Source organism: Parus major, chromosome 4A (genome assembly GCF_001522545.3).
Source record: "Parus major isolate Abel chromosome 4A, Parus_major1.1, whole genome shotgun sequence".
In the NCBI taxonomy this organism is placed as follows: domain Eukaryota; kingdom Metazoa; phylum Chordata; class Aves; order Passeriformes; family Paridae; genus Parus; species Parus major.
Window position 1 is genome coordinate 17,563,464 of NC_031772.1, and position 15,773 is coordinate 17,579,236.

Here is a 15,773-nt window from a genome sequence, read left to right on the forward strand (position 1 = left end):
TGGGGAACCTGGCAAATACAAATCCAGAGATGCTGGTCTGCTTTTAAAAATGCAACAATTGCCCTGTGCTGTTTTCAGTTTTATTCTGGTAGCAACTAATGGTCTTTGGATTGAAGACTTTTAAGAACCCACCCTAGAATTGCTCTGAAGCCCATCTCTAATGCTGTTTTCCTTGTTTGCTAATGCAATATCCCAACCTCTTTCTTGTGTAATATCAATGGGAACATGATGCAGACAAAGCTTAACCGTGCTCAGGTTCTTAGAGATAACAATCTACATCCAGTGTGGTGGGACTGAGGCTTTCATCCAGTTTTGTCCCCTCTAATGCCCATCACATCCTAACAGGCTGTGCAGGTTTGCACAGAGGGAACACTTCCCAGACTCTCCCTAAAATCCCTTGAGTGGTGTATTTGCTGAAAAATGATAAGTCTTGGAATTTCTCAGCCTGGGAGTTTTCTCCTGCACAGCCATTTTTTTCTTGAGATCCCATCCCCAAAGAGAATCCCTATCTAACCTTGGCTGAGCATTTTGAACTTATACATTTCTGGTTGCATCATCTATTTCTTTAGTTTTATTACTTGTGGGTATTTTCCAAGGTGTCCCCAGCAGCGTGATGGGCTCATCTCGGTCCCATCACAGAGCACCTTGCAAAGCTGCCCCTGTGCAATACCAGCCATAAGTAATCAACATGTGTCAATTCCAGCCACTCCTGACTGGAAGGAGGAAAACTTTTGTTCTCATCAATATCACAGGTTTTTTTCTTACTCTTATGATCTTTCTCAGTAGTGCTTTTGTCTGTTGAATGTTTATTAAGAAAATAATTTTTGTTTGCTTGTTACAAGAAGAAAGACGTTCTCTGCACAAATAGGATAATATTTGTTTGATTTCCTGATGTGGTTCCTGAAGCCAGTGAGTGAAAATGTTGATGTTGCCTCTTGAGATGAATATCATAGGAAAATAGTCTTTTCCATTGTGTGTGCATACAATTGCCCAGATTTACTTACATTTTAAAATTATCATTATTATTTTAGTATTATAGGCCCTTCAGAACGGGCTATTAGTGGTTGTTACTGTTGGTTTTAACATGATACATAATTTTGTGGTCAATCATTTCTCTGCAAGATTTTCAACAAAGCCTTTACCAAGTCGTGAGTTTGCTGGCAGAGTTGAATTCCGTTTCTCTTCCCCAACTGGATGCAAGTTCAAAACCATTGCCTACTCTTAGCTTTGGCCATTTGCTCTTTCCACTGCTGGGTTTGCTGCAGTTACTACTTTGAGATTAATTTTTCTGTGAAGGGAGAACACTCAGAGGCTGGAAAACCATTCCATTAAGCTGAATACAGTGTCTTCTTAAATGAGAAACCACCTAAAAAAAATATTGGAATAATATCACAGAGCATCCAAACAAGCAAAAGAAATAAAAAACAAATGAAGAAAACAGACTGCCTTCTGTGCCTTCAGGTGGAGCAAATCTGGCCTTCAGTAAATATTTTCCCTGAGTTTGTGACTTCACAGCTGAGTGACTCCCAACAGAACCACGTGTTTGCCAGCTTTTTACCAGCCCCAAGCTACTCCTTTCTCCCCTGAGCCTCCCAAAAATGTTCCTCTTTTGAGCACCCCCAAAACAAAGCCCCTGAAACTGCTGTGGTTGCCTGCCTGGTTGTCACATCCCCTCTTCCCTCCCACGCTGCTCTTAGCACCAGTTCTTTGCCTCTCCTTGGCCATTCTGGTCCACTGAGTCCACCCATTTGTTCACCTTTCACTGCAGAAAGCAGCTCCCCATCTTCTGGGGCATTGCTCTGGTAACAATTTAACAATTAGCTCTGGTAGCAATTTAAGAAAACCTGGACGCCAGCTGGGACTTCCAAGGAAGAAAAATAAGATGTGTCTGAGAGAAAACAGGTGCACCTGCTCTGGGTTTGGTGAGCTCTAACAATACATCTGATGAAGCAGCAAAAGTATTTTAGGTAACTTTAAGAAAAGCTGTCTCCTGCACTACATTATCATTAATAATGGCACATTCCTGGTTTCAGTAAGTATATCAAAGATGTTTATTTTAAGGAGAAAGGGCAGAGTTTATTTTGCACAGAACCTGCTTGGGAATGTTTGTCATGATGTGTCAGTGACAATCCCAAAGACCCAGTGTTGCCCTCTTTGCCTATCACTCCCTCCCTCGGCTCCCATCAGTTTGCATTCTTGGTATTGAAGTGAAATGTAGGTAGCATTTTTAACAAAAAGAGCCTTCGTATAATTGATATTTGCAAGAAACTGAGCTCCAAAAGCATGTTTTAACCTGTGTATTTTGTAAACACAACATGAAAAATTCACAGAGAATTTCTGTTACATCCTGAGGCAACTATGAGTCTTTTCCAAAGTAAAAGGCCAAGGAGCTCTATGGTTTATAAGGAAGAGAAAGTGAACAAAGAGATGCCAGATGGGAGTCTACAGGTAGAGCTTGCAATTAGTGTGTCTTGTGCACCCAGCAAAAGCTATTTATTGTGCTGTGGTTGCAGGACACACAACCTCGTGGAGGCACAGAATATTCTGCCAGCAGGGTTTTTGGTGGCTTAGGGCCTTCACCTTCCTGAACAGCAGAAAGTGCACTCACCTGGACTCTGCTGCTAGCACAGGTAATGTCAGGTCCCCAGAGTCCCACCACTGTAACAGTGTCAGCTATAGGATGTGTATTTTCCATGCCCTGAGCTGACCTTGGGTGTGCAAAACTTTGGCGAAGCTTTACTGCGTAGACATGGCCTAAGGCAGGTAGGATTTGCCAAACGTGGTGTTTAATGAGACAGCCAAGTGTGTGTAGCACACAGCAAGTTCAGTAAAGCCCCTGGGGGCTGGGGTCCAAGGAATGTGCTGTGATGGAGCAAAAGAAGCCAATGATCCTTTTCATCCTGGTTAGGCTGAGCCTGGCTCCTCAGGGATGCAGCAGGGCGGGGCTCAGAGCACAGGGGCACCAGCAGAGCTGTCTGTCTCCTGAAGTGTTTATTGGTGCCTCTCTGCACTGACTGGGCTCTGTTCTCCTGTCTGGGTGCTCAGGGCACAGCTGTGTCCTCAGGACACTTCCATAGGCAGCGAGAGAAGGGCCCAGACGTGCTTGACCTGGTGTGGCACAGCCAGGCAAAGGCCATGTGGTTTCATGGAAGCACTGCCCAGGCCAGGGTGACCCCCGAGGGAGGATATCAGACAAGGATTAGAGATGGCTCAGTTGTGAATTTACTCCCTTATTATGAGCTCCTGGTATAGGATATTTTATGTGAGATCGCCAAATGAGGGTGCTGAAATTTGGTGCTGCTAAATAACAAGTATGTCATTTTTTGGTTAGAAACGTAGTTATTCTGAAAAGCTATTTCCTGGTTTGAACAGTTTTCATCTCAAAGACTTGAGGACAGCTCTTGCATGTTATTGTATTCTCCTAAAATGTTGTGACACTACAAATGCTGTACCTCTTTTGTAGGTAAACCTGCACCTCTGCACAAATGAGTGCATCATGTCACACACACAATTCAAACCTGCCTACTGCCCTGTAATTCTCAACATTTCTGCAGTTGGAAACATGAAGAAAAAAGTAACAAGTGGATTTCTAGAGGGTTCCAAAGGACAAGTGAGGTTTTGGTGGGAGGGTCTATTTTGTCTTTTCTATATATTTCTTTTAAGGCAAATTTTTTCACGTTTTCTGCTAGAAGAGCTGTTCGCTGGTCTTGTGGTTTGTGGATGAGGAGCAGAACCCATTGCTCTGTACACAGGAGGGAAAGCACTGATCACTGAGTGAGTGTCTTTAGCACCTTCTGGGAGATATAACACCTTTTAAATCTCAGAAAATGACACTTGATTGAATTTTCTTTCATTTCTAGATAAAGTTCTTTTCTCCTTTCACACAGCTCTTATTCTTTTAGATTGATTTAATCATAGGTTAGAACCATGAGGAACATATGGTTTGAGAGACCTCCTGGATGGGCATCAGACCACACCCAGCAGATTTGTCTGTATTTTGCTGGCAAAAGTTTAAACTGCAAGGAGAACCTAATGGGAATGTTAGAGGAGTTGCAGTTCTAAAAACGGAGCTCTCTCTGAACACAATCTCTTTGAACGTGAGAGAAATTAGTTTTGTTTCATCAAGGAGATAAGAAAATAAACATGAGCCATTCCTTGGCTCTGAAATGCTTTTTATTCAACAAAGTAGTCTCTGTTTGGAAAGACATTTAGAGCTTGTCTGCTTGACAGTAGCTTATGCTCTGACACTAGGCTGTAGATTTTAAGAAAAACTAGAATAATGCTGCTTATTTTGTAAAATTTGGAGATGTTTTGAGAGGATGTTGGGAAGCAAAGAGAAGCTTAGGCAAGAAGGAAGGCCTGGAGGGTGGAAGCACAGCCCTGGAAGGGTAGGGCATAGCAGAGAGGGGGAGAGAGTTTGAAGTGCTGCCTGCTTGGCTCCCCCCTTCTCCCATTTCTGCTCTGTGAGCACAACCTGAAGCAGATCCCCTGCTGATATGGAGGTCACACAGTTTATTTCTGTCACACTCAAGTGGCCTTGCCAATACCGGGGGAGCATGAATCAGAGGCTTATTTTAAAACCAAAACTATATGGTGTCACTTTGTATTCTGATAGCATCCGAGGACCAGTTAGGATCAGGGCTTCATCTGTTACATGCTGAATCTATTACAAGGTGAACAGGTGTTGTGTTGTTGATCTTCTGAGAAATTTCAACTCAAGATGCAACGAGCTGTAGGAGGAGAAGGGAGGGCAAAGGAGCTGAGTGTTGGGTGGTCTGCATAATGCTGGAAAGGAGACAGAGAGCTATATGCAAAAAACTGTCACTTAGAACTATTTAGGCAAGTAACTGAAAGACTTGGAACAGAGGAAAAGACCTTCTTTGTTTAATTAAACATTAAAGACATCTGAAAGATCTGGGGTTGATGTGGGACTGGGGTGGGAGGAGGCAGGACAGGCAGGTGAGCAGATTAATGACATTGTTGCAGCTTGCCCATATGGTGTTTGGCCTCTGTTTCCTCAGCTATATTTATCTGGTGGGATATTCTTGATACAAGCATGATCAGGAAAAATAAAATCAATTTGTTTATAGAGGTCAGCTTCATGAGAATTGTATGATTGAGCACCTGCTGTTTTTCAGAGCTTGTGACCTGTGTGTACAGGTGACTGACAGCAACCATGACTGCTGAACAAACTGGAGAAGAGATGAAGACGTGACTTCATCTGAGGATGTAAAATGGCAAGGAGAAAGAATGAAACCAGTTTGTCACATGCTCTAAAATTCTCTCTCTCTCTTTGTCACATCTTCCACTTTTTAATTATTCTCTCCAGGCACCCAAATGAAAAGGCAGAAAGGCATTTAAGTGATCTGTGCATAGGTGCTACTGCCGTCTCCAGAAGAAAAAAATTAATGCTTGATCAGAATAAGAAATTTATTAAACTCTGGCTAATGATACTCTCCTTCAACCCAAGCACCACTGCTAGAATAGGATATTTAAAATCTTCCTGTCTCCTGGAAAGTCCTTGGAGTTGGAGGCAGTATGGCAGAAACCTCAGCTAGGTATGTAGCATTCAGCAGCTTCACAGATGAGCTTCCAGGAAATCTTTACAGCTTTTGTAATAAAAATAGCATTCATATATGACTTTGTTTATGGTGAGGCCCCAGGGTGAATTGTTTGGGTTTTGTCTGTAAAATTCCTTGCCAGTTGGTCTTGCAGAGAACAAGTGTAAGTTGGAGCCTCGTGGAGTTTAAACTCGATGAGAAGGAAATAATATTTGAGGAGAAATCATATTTTGGACCCAGCAAGTTTGACACTGGCTAATGCTGCCAGAGTTTGAGTATTATTGAATTTAACAATCTTTTCCATCAAATTCCAGAATCATCTGGAACATTCCCTCTTACGTGAAATAAATGCTTGCAAGCTGCCAGGTGATTAACACTGTTAACTGAGATGTGAGGGTGTCTCAGGAGACTCTGCTTTGTTTTGCTACTGTAATTTCCAGTAAAGATTTGGTCAAGACTTGAAACTGTCTCAAATGATGTATTTTGCAGCTTTAAGTTAAAATTCAGACCTGCCAAAAGGTTCTTGATTGTTAGTTTTTCTGGCTGAAACCACCTCATTTTTCCACTGTGCTTTGTCCATGGAATTATGGATCACTGTTTTATCTCTCTGGCTTCAGAAAAGACAAACACTGTATCATCTTCTAAGTGTGAGGGGAAAAAAATCCTACTAAAATATTAGTAAGAATTTTCAAAGGATTGCAAATTAATCAGATATTGTACAAATAAACACTGAAAGTGTAGGCCTACTGAAAAGATTGAAAGCCTAAAAGAGACAAGCCACTGGTTGCATTTAAAGGAAAGGGTAGAGGTGGAGAAATTACTGGATTTGAGGATTAATCTAAGTTGAGAGGTCATTTGGCATACAAAATGAAAGAATAATCAAGCATAAAGAACAGTAAAAAATAGTCACAAAATAAAGCTAGAAAGAAGTAAAATTAGTTAAATCAGCTAGTTAAATTTGCCTTTTCATGGCTGAAATACAGTTAAACAGATTTAAACATTATTCATAGGAAAGAAATGCATTTGGAAGGAAAAAAACATCAGATATGTGTGAACATTGGTGCTTTGTAAACCATAAAAATACTATTTATAAAGAAATTGTGACTGATACTAGAGATTTCAAGAACCATTCCTTCTGTGTATTATCCTTCAGCTGTATCCTACATCAAGAGGAGCGACAGGTCTTGCTCTTCCCACACTGGTTAGAGTTTGGAGATTCCCAAAGGTAAGAGATCACAGCTTTCTGAGAGGATAGGATGAAACTTCTTTCTGTGTTAGACTTGATATTCAAGAGATGAGTTACTACGAGGAGCCCTTAAGAAAGTGACATTGAAAAGACAACTCAACTTGCTTGAAAAACATATTGACCACGAGCAGTAGGAAAGAGCAAATTCCTGAAATTTTGCTGAAATGCTGCAATGTCAGATAAACTCCAGCCTGGGGTGTGGATGGCAGATGAAGTGATGTGAAAGTCAGATAAACTGAGGCAGGATCTCAAATATATCCTTCAGGGAAGAGCCAATGGAGTTTTCCAGGTCAGCACATGAAGCTCTCAGCATCCTTCATTACATAACATGGGCAAGAGATCCTGCAGCCTCCTGGGCATGAGCCAGGGTGGAGAGCTGCAGTGTAGGAACCTGCCCTGGCAGGAGCAGGAGGAGATGCAGGACTGACTGACCTAGGAGGTATTTCCCCTACTCATCAAAAAGGAACAGGCACAGAGAAGCCACAGGGAGCACCGATTGCCTTCTGTGCAGCTCGAGTGTCTCACCTTCTATTTTTAACTGTCTCATGGAAGCATTTAGGAAAAGCAATATAAAAGAGAAAGAATGTAAATATTATGGTTTCAAGGATATCAGCCCCAGTCCAAGTGCAAAAATCTGCCTTTCAGTGAAAGCTTTGAGGGGCTCCTAGTTCAAAGGATTCCAGAGCTGTGGAGAGGCAGCTATGCACATTACTTTCTTCTCTATCAGTTAGTCCTTATTGATGGCAGCCAGGGTAAAATAAGGAAGAGTATCCCTCTTAAGCAATTCTGAGAGGACAGAAACACTGCCATGGAAAAGAGCAGCTACAGGCTGGTAAATACTTTTTCAAATGACAGAATAATTTTTCTGCTGAGGCTGGAAATGTCAGTGTTGAACTTTTGCTCGTGCCTCAGCCCTCCTGAAGCAATTGGCTATTTCAGTGTGTGCAAAATACTCAGGGAAACTCCCCACAGTTATAAGGGTTTCTTTTAGGAGGGCTTTTTGCTCTGCATGAATGTAATTATCTTATTCTGGTTTTATCTTTCAGGATTAAAGGACTACTGGCCAATATTTTAGGATAAAAATATGGGTTAGACTTAGTGTTTTGTTTTTTATAGAGTCTGATATGAGTGGGAATATCTGTGAGCTGGGAAAGACATCCACAATACCCCTGGAAACTGCATGTTTTTATTTAAATGCAGTCCTGCTGTGTTTAGTGTCAGAGTTAAAAAGGGAACCTGGAAAGTGAAGCAGAAAACTACAATTTGGCTTCCCCAAATCAGAGAATGGCAAAATCAAGAGACTGTAAAAAGTGGATGCTTAAAATGTTTTGGATTTAATCACACTTTTTGTTGTTAAAGACTCACTTTTAAAAATTCACTGTTTTCTAAAATAGCATCTTACATATCCACAGACTGGAGAGCAGCCTGCATAAATTCTGGCCAATTAATTCTTTGCTAAATTATCATAAGCATACGTTCAAAGATTTTGTTACTTTTTGATTTATTTCTCATATCTGTATTCACATAAGGTCTCTGTGTTGACAACCTGAAAATGCTTTCTAATTTGTGATTAGTGCAGAGCAGCAAGAGGAAGAGTTGGCATGAACAGCTCTTAGCAAGTAAGGTATGTGGTTCTTTTTTATCTCTCAGCCAGGGCTTTGTCAGAGCAGAGGAGCTGAGATTGGTTAATACTCAGACAGGCTGCTGAAGTTCCAGTCTGGTTTTCTAATTTAAAAGTGCTACTGGATGACATAAATGGTAGGAATGATTGTGAATTCTATGTGAAAAAAATCAAATGGGAGTCGTGGAGACTCTAGGTATAGGTATAAATAGGCCTTTAAAAGTTAGAAACAGCTTCAAATCTATTATACTCTCCGTGTGAATGTTTCCCTTATATTTCCAGTGAATATTTTTCTCACTGATGCTTTGTTTAAGCTCACATTATGATATTTATTTGCTATCTAGTTCAAATCAAAAAAACACTGAAGGGTATTCAGTGAGCTATCCTTGAAAAAATACAGGAGTGAGAGACTGGACAAAGCCAGCAAGAAAAAGGGTGTTAAGTCTTTTCAGAGCCCTTCTCATCTCTGGGAAGACCACAAGAGGAAAAGGTTGAAGGCAGATAATGGTAGTACAGGTTTGGGGAAAATATTGGTCCTATTGTGTTTCTTTTTTTTTCTCTGGTCTTATTTTCCCTATAATTTTTTTTTTCCACTGTGCATTTTGAATAGAGAGGAACATAGAAAACCCAACAGGAAATCTGTAGCCAGCATCCTGCAGCTTCAGCATGGACACTTAGGAGATGCTTCCCTTCCCTCATCCCTAAAAGCAAAGGTAATCTTAGTTTATCTTGCGTCTCAACTAACCTGTCATAGAAGGCAATATTTCAAAAATACCAATTTTATTTGAAAACCATCAAGTCTTCCAATGAATTATGTGGGCAGAGGGGACAACTGGCCTGGAGATGATGGGGGACTCTGAGCAGTCTCAACTGTGAAAGGAAAAGATTGGTGGAGAAGGAGAAGCCTCCTGTGCCTACCAAAATGCCATGTACATAGGACTGGTCCTGTATAAACTGTCAGAGCTCCCAAGTCCTGGCTTTTTATACTGTACTTGAAGTGAGACCAAAGGATGGAAAACTGGTTGTCTGAGCTATTTTGAGGTTTTTATTATATTCAGGGATTAATTTGGATGATAACAATGATGTTTTCAGTGCAACAAGTAGACTTAAATAAGCAGTCTGGCAGAAGATCTGAGAAGCAGAAGGTGAAAATAAATAAAATGGAGCAGTGAAGAATGCAGAAAGAAACAGAAAGTGTTCAAAGGCATTTGGCTTCAGTGAAGGCTGAAGCCAAATTCATATGCAAATATCTAAGGTACAAATCCTCTTACCTTTTCTTCTTGCCCTGACCAGGTGCCTGTGCAGCCCCTTGCCCCCTCTTGTGTTTACTCTCATGGCAGGATTTAAGCACTGGAACAGAGGAAAAAGGAGGCAGATGTGACTATGTGGGAAGTTGCTTTGCCACTCAGATGTGTATGGGAACCACATCTTTTCCTCTAGTTTGTGGAAGGGGGATTTATTCCTTCAGCATAAGACTTATGATTCCACCTGGATTTATGCACAATAGCTTTTCTGTCTGTACTCTTTATCTTTCCTTGAGAGCTTTCTGACTAAGTTATTTTTCTCCTGGGATGTATAAAGTATACTCTCACCTACAGTGGGATAAAAGGATCTTGAATACAAAGGTCTCTGCTGAAGGCCTTTTGCAAGTATTGTCCATTCCCATCTCATTTCACCTGGAACTCATCTGTAGGGCCTTGCTCAGCTTGGGCCATGTGGTAGGGCTTTATAAACTCAAAATGGTGTAGCTGTGTGCTGTGATACTCACTCTAGGAAGTTCACACCAAGGCTCTAAATTAGCAACCCATTTAGGCTTTCTAATTGTAATGGTTTTTAAGTCATCTCACTCCAGGCAGTGGTACAGTGAAAGCTGAAATCATGCTGGAGTGCTTTGCTGGCTCACAGCCCAAGCTGGCTCTCAGTGTGTTATAGGCAGCCTTTCCTGGGATGGTGGTGAATTAGAATTGTGGTGAAGTATTTCTAGCAAGATGACAAATCACCTCGCATCTAAAGGTTTTATTGCTTTTTCCGCTGTCTATGAACTCCAAAACGAGGCCATTTCTATGAAAAATGGCACTTGAGAATATGAAATTTCCAGAAGAATTGGGGATCTCTCTTCTAACAGAAGCTGAATGCACAGTGAACAATCCCTTTTGAAAAGAGGACATTGTTACCTCAGGAAATAGCAGTCACAAAATTGTGTGAAGCTTTGGACCTGCAAAATAAACCTGATTCTGGGAAATACATCTGGTTCTAAATTAAATTTACCTTAGTGTCCAATCCTACACCGTGTTCTGCCCAGAGCTGGTGTGAGAGGGCTTCAGAGAAACCTGTGAACCTGCATGTCTGTGTCCAGTTCCTGGTAATGCTTCTCTTCTCAATTTCTTAGTACAGAGCTGCTTGGTGAGTCCACCCAACATCCTGCTCCTGAAGAGGACACTGCTGTTTATGAAACAGAAACGAAGTCATGGCCAAGAGTTACACAGTATTGAGAGTTTCTGCTCTTTGTGTGTTTCTCCAGACACTTTTGTTGTGCTCTAGCAAGTACCCCAAATAGCCAGACTCTTCTGTAGTCTGTAGCTGCAGAGTGAGTAATCTGAAACCATGTAATTTATTTAATGCCATTTCACTCCTTAGCTTGCAGAATCTCTGTGAGAAATATTCCAGGTGCCTTGACCTTATTTTTTTCAGATTTGTTTTGAACAGCATGTCTGGAACATGTGTTTCATGTGTTATATTTCCTCTGTGGATTCATCTTTGACATTCAATGTGTGAACTTTTCTTATAATTAGTTCTGATCAGTAGAGCTAGTTCAAGTACCACTGCAGATCGTTTAACTCAGATTTCTTGTTGGCAGTCACAAAACACTCACAGGATGCAGGGCTGTAGCTGTGCAGGAGTGGAATTCTGCCCCTAACTCACTTTAAACTCAAGTCAGAGGATATTCAGGTACACTTTGGATGCCCGCAGCAGGTTTGCAAAGCCAGTGGTCAAGTATATGGTAAATGTATTCAACACACAAATTTACTCAAATCCCTCAGGTTTTTTAGTTAGATAAATCTGTCTCTCAGCTGGATGAGGTTTTATTCCATGATTTCATAAGTACTTGCTTTACAAACATCTGTAAATTTAAAGCAGACTTACTTTCAATACCTTTACCAGTTGGGTTTGGTTCCTTCAAGTGCCACCTGAGGAGAAAAACAAAAGGAGCATTTCAGTGGTTAGAGCAGACTCATTGAATATTGAAATATTATTTTTTTGCCTTTACTTGCTTGGGGTTTTCAGTAGATTTTAGGGAGGGATGAGTTAATTAGTCATGGGAAAAAATCCAAAGTAGCAAGAGCCTAAACCCCAGACTGCTCCGGAAATGGTGTGAAATTTTTTCTTTACCTTTGATTGTATATCTTGCCTGCACTATTTTTGCCAACAATTGCAGAAGTCTTGCCTTTCAGGAAGGAGATGAGGCCACTGAAGAAATGTCGACTGATTTATTCACGATTATCTTAGTATCATTAAATAGTTCACTGCATCTGATGACTTTTGTGTCTCTGAGTGCGAGGTCCGCCAGAGCAGAGAACACGAGCTGTATTTTGGGAACGCCTCTTGCTTGCCAGGGAACCTGTTGCCCATGGGCTGCGAGGCTTTTCCCTGGCCCCCAGCTCCCTGCCCGGCACACCCTCTGTGTACATTCTGCACATTCCAGCCGGGAATTTGCTTACATAACCCCGGCTGCCCTGCCTTCCTCTCCCCACACAGGTGAAGCTCCGGCTGCCCTGCGCTCCCCGCCCTGAGCCACGGCCACGCCGCGCTCCGCGCTCCGCTTCCCGCAGCCGAGCAGAGTCCCGGCTCGGGGCATTTCTTTCATTGCCTTTCAGGCATTTCTGCAGGAGCCACGGTGGCTTTGTGTGTTAATGTACATTCCTGAGCTCCTCAAAGCTGCCCACCCAGGAGATTGGAGCAGTGAGGGTGCTGGAAGGCTGAGCCCTGTTTGCATTGCAATGCCTCGTGCTGAGCAAACCTGGGCACTGTCCTGAGCCACGTCTTCCTTTCACACACAGAAGGGAATGCTAACTCAGCTTGTTAAAAAAAACAAAAAAAAACAACAAGAAAACCACCAAAACAACCAAAAAGCAATCCCCCAAACAAACAGCCCCCCCAAACCTGAGATCCTTGCATGCAGATGTGCTTTAGGTCCCAAGAATACCTACACACATCTAAAATACTCATCCAGGACATGAGTTCAGGGTCCAGCTTTTCTTGCCAGGTGCTCGTGATTCCACAGAAGTGAGTGTTTTTCTACTTGGATTGCTCTACCCATGCTGTCAATATTCTGTTGGGAATAATTGGTAACAAATAATTCTAATGATAGTGTTGTCAATGGCACCACCCATAATACATAAATAAGCTCCTGCTCAATGGCAGGTTGCACATGCAAAGGGAGTAATAGTCTCAGAAGACTCTGTTCTATAAACAAGTTTATGTGTTTTACTGGTTTAGAATTTTTAGTTTCAAAATTTGGTTTCCAAAGATTTTACATGTCCCCTTTTAACCATCATTGGATTAATCTGTAAAAATTTCTGCTGGAAAGGACACAGGACAGTTTTCATTTCCAGAGCTGCAGAGCATTTCTGGCTTCCACAGCAATTGTGGGCATGCAGGAACTTTAGGAATGAATTGTTAGTTGTTGTTATTAATTTATTTGGGAAACATAACCACTGTGACTCATTAACTCATGTCTTGAAAAATGCTGTAGTATTTCTTCACAATCAGCAAGCTGCTGGAAAGCTCTCCCTTCTGACACAGACATGAAGTAGAATCTGAGTAACAGAATTATGAATGTGGACTGAATTCAGTAACCTAAAAAGCCCTGGAAAACTGATGATGATATACAACACAGACAAAAACCCCAGGAGTTCAAAATCATGTGATTTGTGTCTTTAATGAAACCATCAGAAAATGTCTGAATGACATAGGACATATATAAAAATGATGTCACCAGCTTGAGAGCATGTCTTCCTGAGGTTGGTGCATTGGTTCCTGATCTGAGTTTTTAATTTGATGTCATCTATTTGATCATTATATCCTGTTTCTTTTTAAATTCTTGGCTAATTTACTTTCTTTTGCTGTAATTTCCATTTCCAAATTCTCTGATAAGTGTCAGCCAGTGCCTTTTCAGACATTTCCTCTGTATATAACCCAGAAAGCTGCTTAATCATAAGTCATATGTGCAGCAATATGGTTTTATTATTATTCATGTCTTTCTAAGAGCTGAAGCCAGATCTTAATTTGAGAGCAGAATAGCTGAGGCTTTGAAAAAAAGGGAAAGAATAGGAAGTCAGTCACAATGGACCAAACAATTTCCTTAGCAGCTTTTCATAATACTCTGTAAGACACTTTCATAATATTCTGTAAGGTACTTTTCACTCTTAGGTTCTGTCACCTGTGTGTCTCTGCGTCTGCCCTTTTGCCCTCATGCCAGTCCTTGCTCAGGCAGGTTCTGTACCAGAACTGAAAGGATGTGCTTCTGAAAGCTGGACTTCAGAAAATATCTCCTTCCTAACTCTTTGTTTTTATGCTTCTTTTTGGAGAGGTCAGAATCCCTCTGGGAGGGACCTGTATGTCACTGAGTCCCCAGATCATGGTGTCATCTTTGAGAGTGGCAACAGTCCCAGGACCTCTCAGTGCCATAAGTACCAAATTTCACATCTATGTTCTTAGTGAGGAATAGAAATAGAAATCAAAACCAGTTGGATAAATGTGTTCTGTAAATAAGCTGCAAAGAAAGGCCTCCTGCCTGCACTGAAGCTCCTCTGTATTTCCACTGATAAATTCTGTTTGCTGGCTGTAAATCAAATCACTGTGCCTGAAGATACTTGCAAACAGATCATCTGGTGTAGAAATATTAAGAGAGAGAGAGAGATCATCTAGCACAGGAAATATTTTATAGGAATGAAGAAAAAAATGGACTAAAAATGCATTATGTTTTGCACTGTTTAACACTCTACAAATAAACTGGGAAACTCTTTTCCTCTGTTCTTCTCCTTCCCAGACATGTGTACTCATAATATTTAATGGAGTGGAATTGCCTGAAAGAACTGGACCATTAATACACCTTTCTGTGGCTCCTTGGTACATATGTGAACAATTTGAATAAAAAAAAATGTTGATTTGTAGTGATTCTTAGACATCTTGTGGTAGATCATCTGGACTGGACAGATGGATTTGGTCACTGTAAGCCAAATAAATAAATTAGCGCTATCTTTGAAATGTATAGCCACAACTGGCATCTCTAGTTACTGTACTCCCCTCCCTCAGCTCAGATGCCTTCCCCTACACTGCTGAACTGGCCTAACTTTATATTCTGCTTGGCCTTGAGTCAGAACAGAGGACCACCTGCAGGAGAGAGATGTGAAATGTTATGCGTGCCTTTGCAATGGGATAAAGCACCAGAGTACCAAGTCTGCAAATATTTTACTGAGCAGGTCATGTATTAAGTAAAGCAATGAAAGGTAAAATGATAAATGATGAGGTCATCGTTTTAAAAGTGGTGTCCAGGTGGTGGAAAGCCAAAGGGCTGAGATGTAGAAAAAAGGGACTTCCTTTCAACTTGCCTGACTTGGTATGTTTGCCTTCACTGCACAGGATGAAGCTGGACTGTCTTGGGGAGGGTTTTGGCCTGGCTTTGTGGCAATCTGCCTATAAAGCAGGAACCTTGTAAAGGAAGGATATAAATCTACTTTTGACTGTCTTGATTCATCTTATCAAGTGCCTCATAGGCTGCAAAAATGCATTCTGTATAATGCTAGATTTTTACCTAGTCTAATGTAACTACTTGTGAAATGCTTTAATTAATTCTGCCTGACAGGGCCAGTCATGAAGGCTGAATTTTGACATTTTTCCTCTCCTCCTTCTCCCCATTTTTAACCCAAAGCTGGTATCAACTGCTACCTTCAATCTCCAAAACAACCAACTTTCCAACCCATTGAAAACAACTTGAGGTGAAAACTTTCTGTCCTGTCCTGTGTTTTGGAGTTAGTTTTCTGCCAAATTACTTGGTTGCAGAAGAATCTAACAACTGCAGGAAATGGGGTAAAAGGCATTGGATTGAAGCAGAGCATTTCATGCAACTTCTCTGTCACTTCTGTTATGAAGTGGTGTTAGTTTATCCTGGAGGGAGATGCTGTTTGATTTGAAACTGCCTCTCTCAGTTGGGAAGGTTCCTTTGGTTCAGTGTGTGATCTGGGTGTGAAAATACACATGTAGACTGATGTGGGTAGCACAAAGGTATGGGGTGGAGGGCCCATCAGTCATTTTTCAAAGCACTCATGCTTTGTCAACTATGCAG

The 15,773-nt window shown here is 41.3% G+C and overlaps 3 long non-coding RNA genes across 4 annotated transcripts in view; 2 read left to right on the forward strand and 1 right to left on the reverse strand.

Moving 5' to 3' along the window:
- Positions 1-5,977, forward strand: part of LOC107203900 — a 27,034-nt gene extending 21,057 nt beyond the window's left edge. The window contains exons 4-5 of the long non-coding RNA XR_004497313.1: positions 3,690-3,774; positions 5,139-5,977. This is a non-coding gene — a long non-coding RNA (uncharacterized LOC107203900). The remainder of the gene's footprint in view (positions 1-3,689; positions 3,775-5,138) is intronic.
- LOC107203902 lies at positions 743-12,498 on the reverse strand. 2 transcript variants are annotated; one of them, XR_001521406.2, is made up of 5 exons: positions 11,819-12,498; positions 11,573-11,616; positions 10,697-10,870; positions 9,700-9,778; positions 743-1,366 (listed from the first exon to the last, which is right to left on the reverse strand). It is a non-coding gene; the product is annotated as an uncharacterized LOC107203902 (long non-coding RNA). The 2 variants fall into 2 exon arrangements; XR_004497312.1 differs by having other exon boundaries at positions 10,697-10,855; positions 11,819-11,951.
- LOC117244371 lies at positions 6,722-9,259 on the forward strand. The gene is made up of 3 exons (XR_004497314.1): positions 6,722-6,786; positions 8,382-8,431; positions 9,039-9,259. It is a non-coding gene; the product is annotated as an uncharacterized LOC117244371 (long non-coding RNA).
- Positions 12,499-15,773: the final 3,275 nt, after the last annotated feature.